Here is a 12,400-nt window from a genome sequence, read left to right as displayed (position 1 = left end):
ATCATGCGTGCCGGAACCGGAGCGAAACCGTGGGTGAGATGCGGAGAACCCATCTCTATAATACACATACATTGATAAAATAAACAAATTATAATGCTTTGTTTATGCTATCCAAGCGTGAGTGTTTGAAATCAGACTTATCTTTCATTAAATTCATCATCTTGAAAGAATTGCAAACTCATTTGAGATACTTACTGGGAAATCTTTAAGGTAAATCAAGAAATTGCCTGCTAAGAAAAAAATTGAGTTTCTAAGGTAAGTTTTTTTATTAATATTAGAAGAGGTTAATGAGCCAAATAGACTCAAAGTTTCTGTAGGAAAAAAAAAACACAATAAAAATTTAATTTTAAACGGTAAATAATGTTGCTGTAATTTTCCGTATTTTATTTTCCTATTTGAAAGTCACAACACCATCGAGATGTTTTAATTCATGAATGATTTATTTCCATGTGGGGAAGAGAGTTCGTTTATTGTATTTAAGTTTAATGTGAAGAGTATTATACCACATATATTGGTGGTAATTTAAATAAAAAAATGTCAATTTTATTAAAATTAAATGTATAGTAAAATGCACGTACAATATCAATGCTACTTGAACAATTACTCCAATGCAATTTTGCAGGCAACATACAAGATCGTAGCGTCATAATTGAAAAGTGTTTAATTATCTTTAAACAACGTCATTTGGCTTTATTTGAGCGTTGATTCTCAAACGCTACCATACAAACTGCAATATTCAATGGTTCACTTCAGCATTCGTCTTCAGACGCCAGAAAGTATCACACTCACACAAAATAAACATAAATTTCCAAAGCATTCGGCAAGCTGGGGTTGACGGGACGTAGAATTGGCTTCTAAAGACTTCCGCATAAAAAAAGCGCAAACCCGCAAACAAAACACATCCTTTGAGAAGGAGAACGGATTTTATTGGAACGATTTTCGTTTTTAATTAAATCGCATTATTTTATTGTTGCAAAACTGTGCTCGAACCGTTCACGTGCTGGTGCTTCTACTTTTCCCCGGGTGATGAAACGCTGTGAGAAGGATGAATGGTGCGGTGCTCGGCGAAGTGGTGCAGAAGAAAGATGTCTGAACCGTAATCTTCTTTAATTAAATGAAATCTAATTTAACGATTCAAGCATCGCGAACGGCATCGGTTTGGTAAAATCAGGAAACGGAACAAGGGAACAAGACTCGCACCCGCTAGAAACGATGGCTTCTAGCCGGAGAAGGTGACAAAGATGTTGTTCGTAAAATGTGCTCCAGTACCGAACGCTTTCGATGTAGTGTGCCACCCAGCAGAGCCATTGGAGCCGCCCTTCTGCTCTGTTGTGGTGGGCATTTTTATGTCTCGCCCGCGAGCATAATCGCATCGATTCGCCAAGGAACCACCTCAAGAGTGCGGAAACCTCACGAACATGGTGATAATTGAATGCTATAATTGTTTGGCACACTGTTTATCGCCTGCAGGAGGTGCCCGTATGATGGCGTGGCCCTCGCACAGCCTATTGAAGCTGCTTCATTGAAAGGCCATTTCCAGCGGTGCAGCAGAACGATACGGTAACGGAGGCGATTGTCTTCATTGTGCAGCGGGATGCCTTTCATTAGGTGAATCCGATAGATTAACTTATCGCACCAGGCGCATCGTTGGCGATGATCCGGGCGAACTGCCCTGGGTGGAGGTGCCTGATTGATGCACTACAGAACCACCGAGCCGCACCTGCGGGTGTTGTGTGACGGGAATACGCGTATCAGATGGTCACTCGCCGGGTGGGGTGGCGTTGGTGACGTTAAGCACCGCTCGGATTGCAAGGATAATGCTTATGGTTAGTCTTATCGACGGCAAACCCCGGCAACGGCGGACGACGACGGCAATGTGGAAATGGCGGAAACAGTTTCAAATAAAATCGAGAAAGATAAATGATACCTCGTTTATCAGCGGGGCCAGAGCGTGCGAGGATCGTGCTGACGATGGCTTCCCGTGGAATGTTGGCATCAACGAAATGTGCTCCGCTCGTTTCTCACTTAGTGCGGCAAGCACACTGAAACCGATTTTTTGTTTGCGATACCTCTCATTCTCGCTCTCTCTCCTCGTGGGAAGTTACTCTATTCGTAGAATAGTTTTTTTGGCCGTGCCAGTGTTTCTTCTTGTATGTGTGCGAGTGTTTGACTGTTGGTATGGCTTATAGCAGCCAATTTTATGCTCACTTGTGCACAGCCAGTGCCGGCGGTATACTGGCAGAAGAAAACCAACTTCCGGAAGCAAGAATGTTGACCTGGGTACAAACCGCAGCACGGTGACGGAAACGACGACGAGGACGACGACTGGCCGCAGCCTGGACCGTCGTTCTCGCACGGCACTGGCAGTGCTGGCTGCCAACCGCAAGGAATAAGATTAATGAATGTTTAATGAATTGTTTTATTGCATGGTAATCGTGTGATAACGTCTTTCAATTGCCGGAAGGTATGAAAACGGAAGCAAAAATAATAAAAAAAAACAACGGCCATGTCGCTGTTCGGTGTGTAGGTTTTAAAAGGAAAGATTTGTATTTGAAATTACTTGTGTGTTTAAGTTGAACAGTAACATGGGGCGTTTCAATAATTAGCCCTCCTGTTTATGTAGGAAAGACATCATTTCAAGTGAGGGAAGCTTAATGAATGGTAGATTAAAAGAAAGATAATTCAAACAAAAATAGAGCATAACTAAACATTATTCCTTACCCAACACAAGTGGCAATGATGATTACGAGGAAAGCGATGTGTTTATTTAGATTTTAATTTATGTGTATTTATTTTTTCAACATTCATAAAATGTATTGCTGTAAGTAACCAGTTTCCAAAAATGAACACGCTTCGACATGTAGATACGATAAAAGCTCTCTACGACGATTAACAATGGTCAAAAATTTATAATTTTAATAATATATTTTCATAGTAAAAGCTCATTATAAAATTTAAATATTGTTTTTTGTAATTTTTTTTCTAAATTGTATCTAATTTTTTTTCAATTTTTTATCTCAACTTTTGTTACATTATTTATTGAAAATATGTAATATTCGAACATTTTTCTGCTACCCTCGCGGTGCTTTCGTGACATGAAAATTAATAAATATACACTTCGCATTCAGTTCGCACAACGTGAGATTTACTTCTTACGTAGACCTTTGGAGTTCATATGCTCATGGTGCTTACACGTCGATGGATTTATCCATTGCAACCAACCAGAACGAACGATGACAGGCATATAAAACCCCGTAATAACTGCTATTCGTTGAAGTATGGTGGCTTGCACTGAAGCTAGGATTACAATGACAACGTTTCGAAGCTGGATGAAGGGGCTCTATTATTTCGATGTATCGTCCGACCACACTACTTTGGTATCCTGCTTTGCTGGGAACCTACCTGAAGGTTATTTTCTGCCGGGAACTTATTCGTTTCCATCACCACCATCATCATTGTCATTGAGTCGTAGAATTTGTAGCTAGACGAAATAGCAAGAAGGCCCGTTTATACGGTTCAATTGTTGCAAGTAGAATTATACAACATGCGGTCAGAAACGATTAGATGAAATAGATAGTGAAGCGATTACAGTGAAGCGGGCTGGTAGTAGAACGAAAGCTTTAATTATTCTGACCACAACAGGAAAGATAAGAAAGGCAGGTGCGTAGCCGATTGAATGATTTATCTCCTTTTATGGGATTACTTTGGACGAAGGGGGAAAGCTCTGATGGTAGCAGTTCCACTTTGTGTTGAAACTTTGAGCTGAACAGTGTGAAAATAAAGTATTTTTGCAATGAAACTTTTGGCCACATCTAATTCACTTTTGTTTCTTATCATTTTTTCTTCTGAAAAGACCTTTAGTGTAACAGGTACTTTAACGAATTTCATCGAAAGTGCTTCACATTGTTCAATTGCTACTGTGTATCTGGTTGGGCTAGAACATCGCACTGTATTCGGACCATTGCTTAGTTTATCATACGTCCCAAGAGTTATCATTGATGCTGAACAAACCATTGGAGTCCTGGAAGAATCCTGCTTGGTTGTATTCTTTTTTGATATGCAAAATGAAGTAAATACAAATACCGGGAAAAAATAACCAAAAATGCATTAAATCTCGCTTTTTTCTTTTCCAGAGAGCAGCATCAAACATTATTTACTCGAAATTCAATGAGCTAGGCTCTAGACTACACACGGCAAAAGTGTTAATTCTGGTGGAAAATCATTTATTCGATCTATCTTCAACCATAAATAACCTAGATTTAACATTTAGAAAAATAGGCATCTCGTATTGGGCAGTAACTACAAAACATAGAAGTCGTTCGCTTAAGTACGCAATCCATCTAGCAGAGAAAACAACAATCGTCCAAAGTGTAATGGATTTTCAAACCGTTTACTCCTACCGTCGGTTAGGGGTTCTCGATCGTCTTAAAATCAACACTCAGTGGATGGCCAGTTTTCCTTACATGTACAAAGCAACCTTCAACACATTGGATGGAATCGATAATCTGTTGTATTTGAGGCTTTTTGAGTATCTTAACGTTGATGCAAATATCATTGACGCTCGAAACCGCAGTCTGGACCCACGTTATGCTGCTAAAGCGGTTGAAACAAATTTAGCATCAGGCAGGATGGATTTTACGATGACACCTAAACAAATTCGCAATGAAACCCGTTTTCCTATGATCTTGCTACCGGAACTAGAGTATCTGAGTTTTGTAGTGCCGCGAGAAACTAGTGCCATTAATTTGGATAACTTATTTAGACCATTTTCACAAAGCCTTTGGGTGACAGTGGCATGCTCTGTGTTATTGTTTAATACCATAAATGCTCTGAGCAGAACTGACACAAGCCTAGGTAATCTGCTAAGACGCATGTTTAGACTCGAGCCGGCAGGGAGTTTTCTTCAAATGTCTTTTAATATAATATCATTCATTTTGGTAGAGAGCTATTTTGCGCAAATAACTTCTTATCTGTTAGTTAATCGCTTTCACAGAGACCCAGCTACTGTGGACGAACTATTAGCTACTAACATTCCAATTAGCATTACAGCGAGTCAACGACGCTTCTTAAATTTGTTGGCAACAAAATTGGCTAACGCTGTTATCCAACGTGCAACGATTGTTTCGTCTGTGAAGAAATTATCCAAAGAGTATGCGTACATTGACACTCCGGCACGTGCATCGTACGTTATTAATGTACTGCATAAGCCTGATCCTATATCGGGTCGTTTACCTTACTTTGTTTTGCGCGAACCTCTGGGGACATTTCGTACATCGTACCTGTTTGCTCGCCATGCCATCGCTTTGAGGGACTATTTTGCGATTAATCTTGAATGGGTAAGAGCGTTCGGGTTTGCGAAGCTAGCTGATCATAGGTACACGCAACTGGCCGAGAGTGTTGTTTTTCGTGCCGTAATTATGGACGACCTGATAGGATTTGAACATATGGTACCGTTTTGGATAGTCTTGTCCATGGGATGGGCTGTTGCCGGTGTAGTTTTCTTTCTTGAGTGTTTTGTGGTCTTTGTTTGGAACAGGATCGATAGACTTGTTTAAAAATGTATCTTGATATTGCAATTACCATTATAAAGTTTTTATAATTAAAGTAAACAGATCAATACAGATCATATGAGATCATAGACGCTATATAATAGAGAGAGAAAGAAAGAGAGAGATAGAGAGAGAGAGAGAGAGAAAGAGAGAGAGAGAGAAAGAAAGAGAAGAAAGCAAATGAAAAGAATTATTTTAATTTAACGAAGCTGTGTTGTTCTGACACCTACTGAATAACCATTATTGAAAGTGGTAAAGCACCTCCAATAGAGCAGACATCACTCATTCGGGTATTGAGTAACCTCTTTGGCAGGCAGAAATGAGCTCCTTGTTTGCTTCAAGTAGCTTAATTTTTCTCAGATTTATACTCTCTACTTGAAGGTGCACTCAACCAAAGAGGCAAATGCAGTCGGTCGGTCATAAAGTTGAGCTTTTATGCCTGCTTCCAGGGACTACTGGCATGACGCGGGGCGGCAGCATGGACCGCAACTTTCTGGAGCTAAGATGGAACCGTTTTCAGTTCGAGCTTGCACTTAGGTTAGTTGTTTTCGAAGAAAACATTAAATGTCATAACAGTTTTAATTTTAATTGCTTTTGGATGGCGATGATTTGAGCGCTACCTTAGTGCGGCGGCACGTTCGACACGCCACGATGCAGATGCTGTTGCAGAACCACAGCGACGTTACGGCAACGTACCATCACCAAACTATACCGCATAAAAAGTGTGCGCTGATGAAAAGAAATAAGGGAAACTTTTCCACTTCGTTTCCAAACGGTTCGTTCACTAAATCGACGTCATTAGTTGGTGGGTTTCTTGAAATTGCATCAAAACTGCTAAGGGAAAGCGAGAACGCTTAGCTTGCTTCCACACATTGGAAGAACCTAACAGACTGGTTGACTTTGGCAGACCGTATTGGTCAATGCATACAATCTTGTCTGTTGCCTAAGATGCTCATACCCAACATGGTTCAATTGTTTGAACTCTGATAAGACATACTGAAAGCCTAGTTTTGTTCGCGTGTTAATGCGCAATCCATACGGGATTTAGATATAAGTCGTTGTAATGATTGCAGCGTAAACAGTCACGTGTGTTGGATGGATATGCTCATAAAAACTGCTACTGCTGGTAGTAGAAGAGTCAGTCAGGTTTGGTGGCCAGATTGGACATAATCTTCTTATAGCCAATCGTCTTGACCTTTGTCGGAGGGATGGCTTTGGCTTTTCGTGCCCGCTAGCATTAACACTGGGGTAAGCGTGTAAACGATGGGATGAACTGTAGTTATGGTGACTTGTTGTGTGATTGAGTTTTTGTTGAAGAGTTTTGTAATATGTACAAGCAATTAGTTTACAGATTAACGTATGTAATGAGGCTAGTTCAATATAATCCAATTACAAAGCACAATCGTAAAAACATGTCAGAAATAGCGTTTTGTGTTCGAAGTGTTCTTAATCAACAGTTAGGGGATAAGTTAATCAGCAAAAAGGGAAAATAATGTATTCTTAAGCAATAACCATCATTTATATCTACAGAATTGAGAGGGATTTTCGTGTCAACCATATCAAATAAACAAATATTTTTAGAATTTGTGAAACGCTTAGCTAGAGAGTTCATTTTCGGATTAATTATGTTTAGCTCTTTGATGTCTGGAATTTGTTTTGCTTGGCTATTGAAGCTCAGTATACATAGCATAGCTGGTAGCTCACTTATTGTCATGCCCTCGATCTATAATAATGCATTCCTTACAAAGAACATTTCCTTGCATCGACTACACTCCCCTTCATTTGGACTTCGAAAACTTCGCTTCTGTTATGGATTCGCTTGAAGAACGCAGGCACTTGAAAATGATTCCAATGTGGACAGTTAACGGCGTTGGATGCAAATTACCTAAAAAAACGCACTGCTGATAGGCTCCTGCTCAACTCCGAACCATTCGTTCACATACACACAAACTTCCAGTGAGTTAACCTATTTTCAGTCCTTCTTACGACAATCGATTGTAGGACCGTTGTCGGCCAAGGGGGAAGGTTTGCAACTACACCTCGCAGCTTCTTCGCTCACTCACTCCGAAGAAGGAGAAGCGTTCAGCAGCATCATCGCGCAAAGTCAATGATGACGTGCACATCAAAGGGAATAATTTAACGGGGTGGGAGAGTGAAAGGAATGCGCCTCGACTGCGGGTGGCCGACTGGCAGGAAACATTAGAGCGTACGTGGAGGAAATGCGGAAAAAGAAAGGCTACAACAAGAAAGGTATCTCGTTGGCGTAACGAATCCCATCAATGCATGAGGTTCATAAAACCGGTTTCGAGGGGAGGGGAAAGAAATAACAAAATCTCATAATGATGTTCAAATTAACTTTGCACGCTATTCACAGCACCGTTTGCGTTTGGATGGATGGTGGAGGCGCACGATCGAATGATGGAAGGAGAGGGAAATAACTGCAAGTGGCAATAAAAATTGTAACATTCGCTTCACTTAAAGCATCTTTAAGTGTCGCGTTTCGTGCAGGGTGGGATTTATGAAATAAGTAAGTGAAATAGAATTGGCTGGAATTGAATTGTTGTGAGGTAACAACGATTGTACATTGACAAACACAATTTTAGCTCACATTTCCTGTGAAAATATTGTTCTACCTACGACTTTCTTCTTTCGGTATGTACAATTGTCTGCCGTTTTTTTCGTATGAATTTACTCCTTGCGTTGTCTCGTCGAGTTGTGGTCAGTTAAAGACAGATGGACAGGAAAGTATCGAAGCAGGGATTTATTTCTTACGTTGGTAATCTTTTCGATTTTCCTCATGCTAGAGTGGTCAATTCATCCGTAACACCGTCGACCGACATTCGCATCTATACTTTTGTTGTGAGGTTTGAAGAAGATCCTTCCGGTGAGATTAGGAAGAGATTTGGACAGGCACAGAATGTTGTATTTATGAAAGCTGTTCGTTTTTTCGCGCTCGGGCCTTTTGATCGATCAATGACGAAGAAAGACAGGAGAAAAAGTTAATAAACATAACGATTGACGTGTTTTTTGTGGAAGGCAACATAGGAAGCCTTCTAGTAATCCTTTCCGATTGTCCTGGCGTTGAGGTAAAACTAGAGCTCTCTCAGGATAGTCCAATCCCGAAAACAACCCACAACAATAATTTCCTGGAGGCTTTTAGACGGCTTTTCCAGCGAACGCTTTAGATGAAGTTAGATGCAATAATACAGTTGTTTGATTGTAATTGTTTTCACTCTTTTCTATTCTTTATTTCTGTTTTATTTTTAGTAGCTCATTGTTTTTCACAAATAAAAGCTCCAGAAAGGGTGCTTTAAAAGGCTTATTGGCATACAAACCTTCCGATGCTAAAAAATCATATCGGGCTTTATGCGGCGTTCGTGTGCCTTTCTTTTCCTTTCACTCTACATTCGACGAAGCACATAAGAGATTAATGATGTTGTGTGGCTTTGCTTGTTGTATTTTTTCGGCTACCACAACCACAGCCGAACTGGTGTGTGGGCAGAACCTAGCAAGCATCGGTACCAACGATCAGAAATAAACGCAGCAAAATTTTACTCTTACCCTTTTGTAGGTGTGTGTGTGTTTTCATTTTTTGCTATGCCATCCAGACCTCCCATCACATAGATGCGTGGTTGGTAGGCGGAAAACGGTACATAAATCTTGCATCCATCAAGCAAAAGGGGTAACTACAGCCACGGTACGGCCCGAAGAGCAATAAGCTCAATCCCCTTTTTCCGTGTGCGATTAGGGATGTTTATCTTTTATATCCGCACGGTGGTCGCTGCGCTGTCGAAGGTTAGAAATTTTTGGATGCTGTACCGCCCACGCTTTTAGCTCTTCTTCCCTCCCCCTTCCCAAAAAATGGCAAAAATGTGAGTTCACACCCATTGTCGTTTGCTTACAGCAAGAAATCGCCATTGAAACGGCTGGATGCGTAAGGCAAAGGCAATCCTTTTTTTCACCGACAATCCCCACAATCGAGACTGCCTCTCTTTTTTCCCTATCGGTTTGGATAGTGTTTGAAGACAGTCGACAGACAGACCGGAAAAGTCAAGCATCGGTACAAAATATCGTTTAAAAATCCATTTATCTTTTTCGAAATTGATTTTATTTCAAAGCACTGTTCGTGGCGGAAGGGAACGTGCCAACGGCACTGATATGGTTCTGATTGGGAATAGCATGTGGAGAGCGTGAATGGAGAAGTGGGCAAGAGAGACAGAGAGAGAAAGCTAAATTTTTATGTGACAGTTTTCCCTGCGTAACATAAGGTACACTAACACGGTCATTGTGAATGCTGGAATGTTAATAAGGAGAAGAGACTCAGGAAAAATCTGCTACATCCCAATATGAGAACCTTCTTTTGTCATTTATTATTTCACCATACTTATCATGCTCGTGCTGAAGGATGGAGTGGACGGTAGGAGTAGGAAGTTGCCCGCCTTTTGTCGCTTGTCAACGCACAAACATTGTGTTATGTTCGTTGGTTCGTCCGAATTTACGTCGGACGTCAACATATTGAGTGACATGAAATGTTGTTGCTAGGTTTGTTGAAGGACCTTCCCAAAGCGGTCGACGAAAGGAACAAGACTGGGAGCATATGAGAGCAGGAGAAAGGGCCGTAGGAAGCTTAGCGTGGCCTTCAAGTGGTGATGTTTCACTGTACGATCTTCGTTTGTCGTTTGATGCTGGCAGGATGAAATTACCCTCTGTTACGTGTATCACGGTATCATGTCTATCACGGCTGAGCGGATATACAGCGTTGATCAAAATTAATTATCCTGCAAGCGATCATCCACCCGTGAGAACGAAGACGACAAAGGAAGTGAGAAATGGTGAATGATTTTTGTATCACAATTATAAAATACAATAAGTTGTGTATGCCTGGCGGTTGTTAGACTCCACACTACCGTTCAACTTTTGACCCATTGAGCAACAATCCAAAACCACTTCACTGGATGACCATTCATTCGTGCTTTGCATCGGCTTCTTCAACCGTCAGTCAAAACCTTACGAGACTGAGCCGTAAACGATGAATCCGGCGGGAACGCTTGTCGATAAGAAAAAAGGAATATATAAAAAAGGCTCACTCACCGGCTCCATGCTGCTCCGTGCGCAAACAGAACACGTGTGGCGGAGGAGCGGTTCTGCCCGTTCTTTGGCCTGTGAATCTGAATTTTAAATCACTCAACGAATGTCACCGAATCGCATGCCCAGGACGATGGATTGTACACCCGAGGAGGGAAAAAGGTGCTGGTGGTTGCAAAAAAAAAAACGAATGAGATTGAGCAAAGAAAATGAGCGCAACATTTACATAAAATATATTATCCTTCCCTTTTGTTGTACTACTGCGTTGCCTGGTGCTTCTGCGGAGCGGTAACGGCACCCTATATGCGATGGTAGCTAGCTGTTTGGGAGGTGGACTTTTTTGTGCATGTTATTTTACGTTCGCTTTTTAGGTTGAAAAATGTTGATGACAGATTTTTGCTCTTTGGACTTCTTGCAATGTCTAGGTTTTGCGAATGGTGAACTAGTGAAGGTTAAGCGGAAAGGTGGGATAGCTGGAGAGGGTTCAATCAGCGAGATAATGTTGGATAGGTTATATGAGTGAAGTAAGTTCAATCTATTTTCCTGAACCAATCACGTGTTGTTTTGCTAACAAAATGTATGATAGCCGATAAAAATTAAGTAATAATTTAGTTTTGAAATATATCCCAGATACCACTTGTCACTTTATTTCAGCCAAATAAGTCGAAACTTTGATGGAAAAATGTCGCCTTGCTGAGCGATGTTGAAACTTGAAGCATTTGTTGAAGCATTCGTTGTATCTAGGCAACTGCAAGATGCAAGATCCCTCTTTCGATCGAGTTTGGGAAAGTAACTGATAACAATATGGTTTTTGATCTTTTTGCTTTTGTTTGAATCTGTTCCTTTACAAAATATTGAACGAAAACTGTCCTTTTTCCAAGATAACACTAATCTTCAAGTTAATAGATAACCGTAACTAGTCGGAAAAATGCGTTTGAGCAGGAATCACATTGTTTGCAATTATGTTAGCTTGCTTTGTCTACTCGAACGAACCTATTCATTACCCCACAGAACTAAGCTAACGTTTGGTTGCAAATGGTTTTGCCCGCTGACGGGCAGTTCCAACCCAATTTCCTTTCGCTGGCCATCTAAGGTTTCATAGAATGATTCAATTGATCTTCCAAATTTTACAACTAAACCCACGTGACGTCCATGAAACCGGTGAAATGCGGGCTTTGATGTGGTTTTACTTCATGTCCATCGGGCCGCTCCTTTGTTCTCCGGTGGTTGTTCCATTGTTTCAGCATCATGCTGTGTTGGCCGTAAGTGCAACTGGCACTCGCTTTAACGTATTCAGCTTATGCTTTTTGTCACTCGGTGCTCTGTTTGTGTACTTTGCCATTCGTCCTCTGACTGCCATAGGTAGAAAATCAATTATCAGCTTTTTGAAACCAATGATAATGATTGGAACGATCGTCGCGTTTGATGAAATAAAGACGAAATCATTGAATTTTATTGATCACATTTTGTTAACGTTCATCTCATTTTTCAAGAAAAAGGTACCGCAAAATTAGTTGTTCTTATTATGTTTACACTAGCTGTTAATAGTTTATACTTTTTTTAATTTATTTTTTTTGAAAAACAGTTGAAGTACATATAATTTTCTGACTGCATTATGAAGCTCAGAAAGAATGTTCGACAGCAAGCTCAAGGAGAAGAGCACACCGTTAAACTGTATCGTAATAGTTGGCATACGCTGTGTATGTGTGTTAGAAAACACAGTAACAATTCCATTCAATAAAGCGAACCAACGATACCCTCAGCAT

The sequence above is a fragment of the Anopheles merus genome, chromosome 2R, assembly GCF_017562075.2.
Source record: "Anopheles merus strain MAF chromosome 2R, AmerM5.1, whole genome shotgun sequence".
Taxonomy (NCBI): domain Eukaryota; kingdom Metazoa; phylum Arthropoda; class Insecta; order Diptera; family Culicidae; genus Anopheles; species Anopheles merus.
This window is presented reverse-complemented; position numbering follows the sequence as displayed.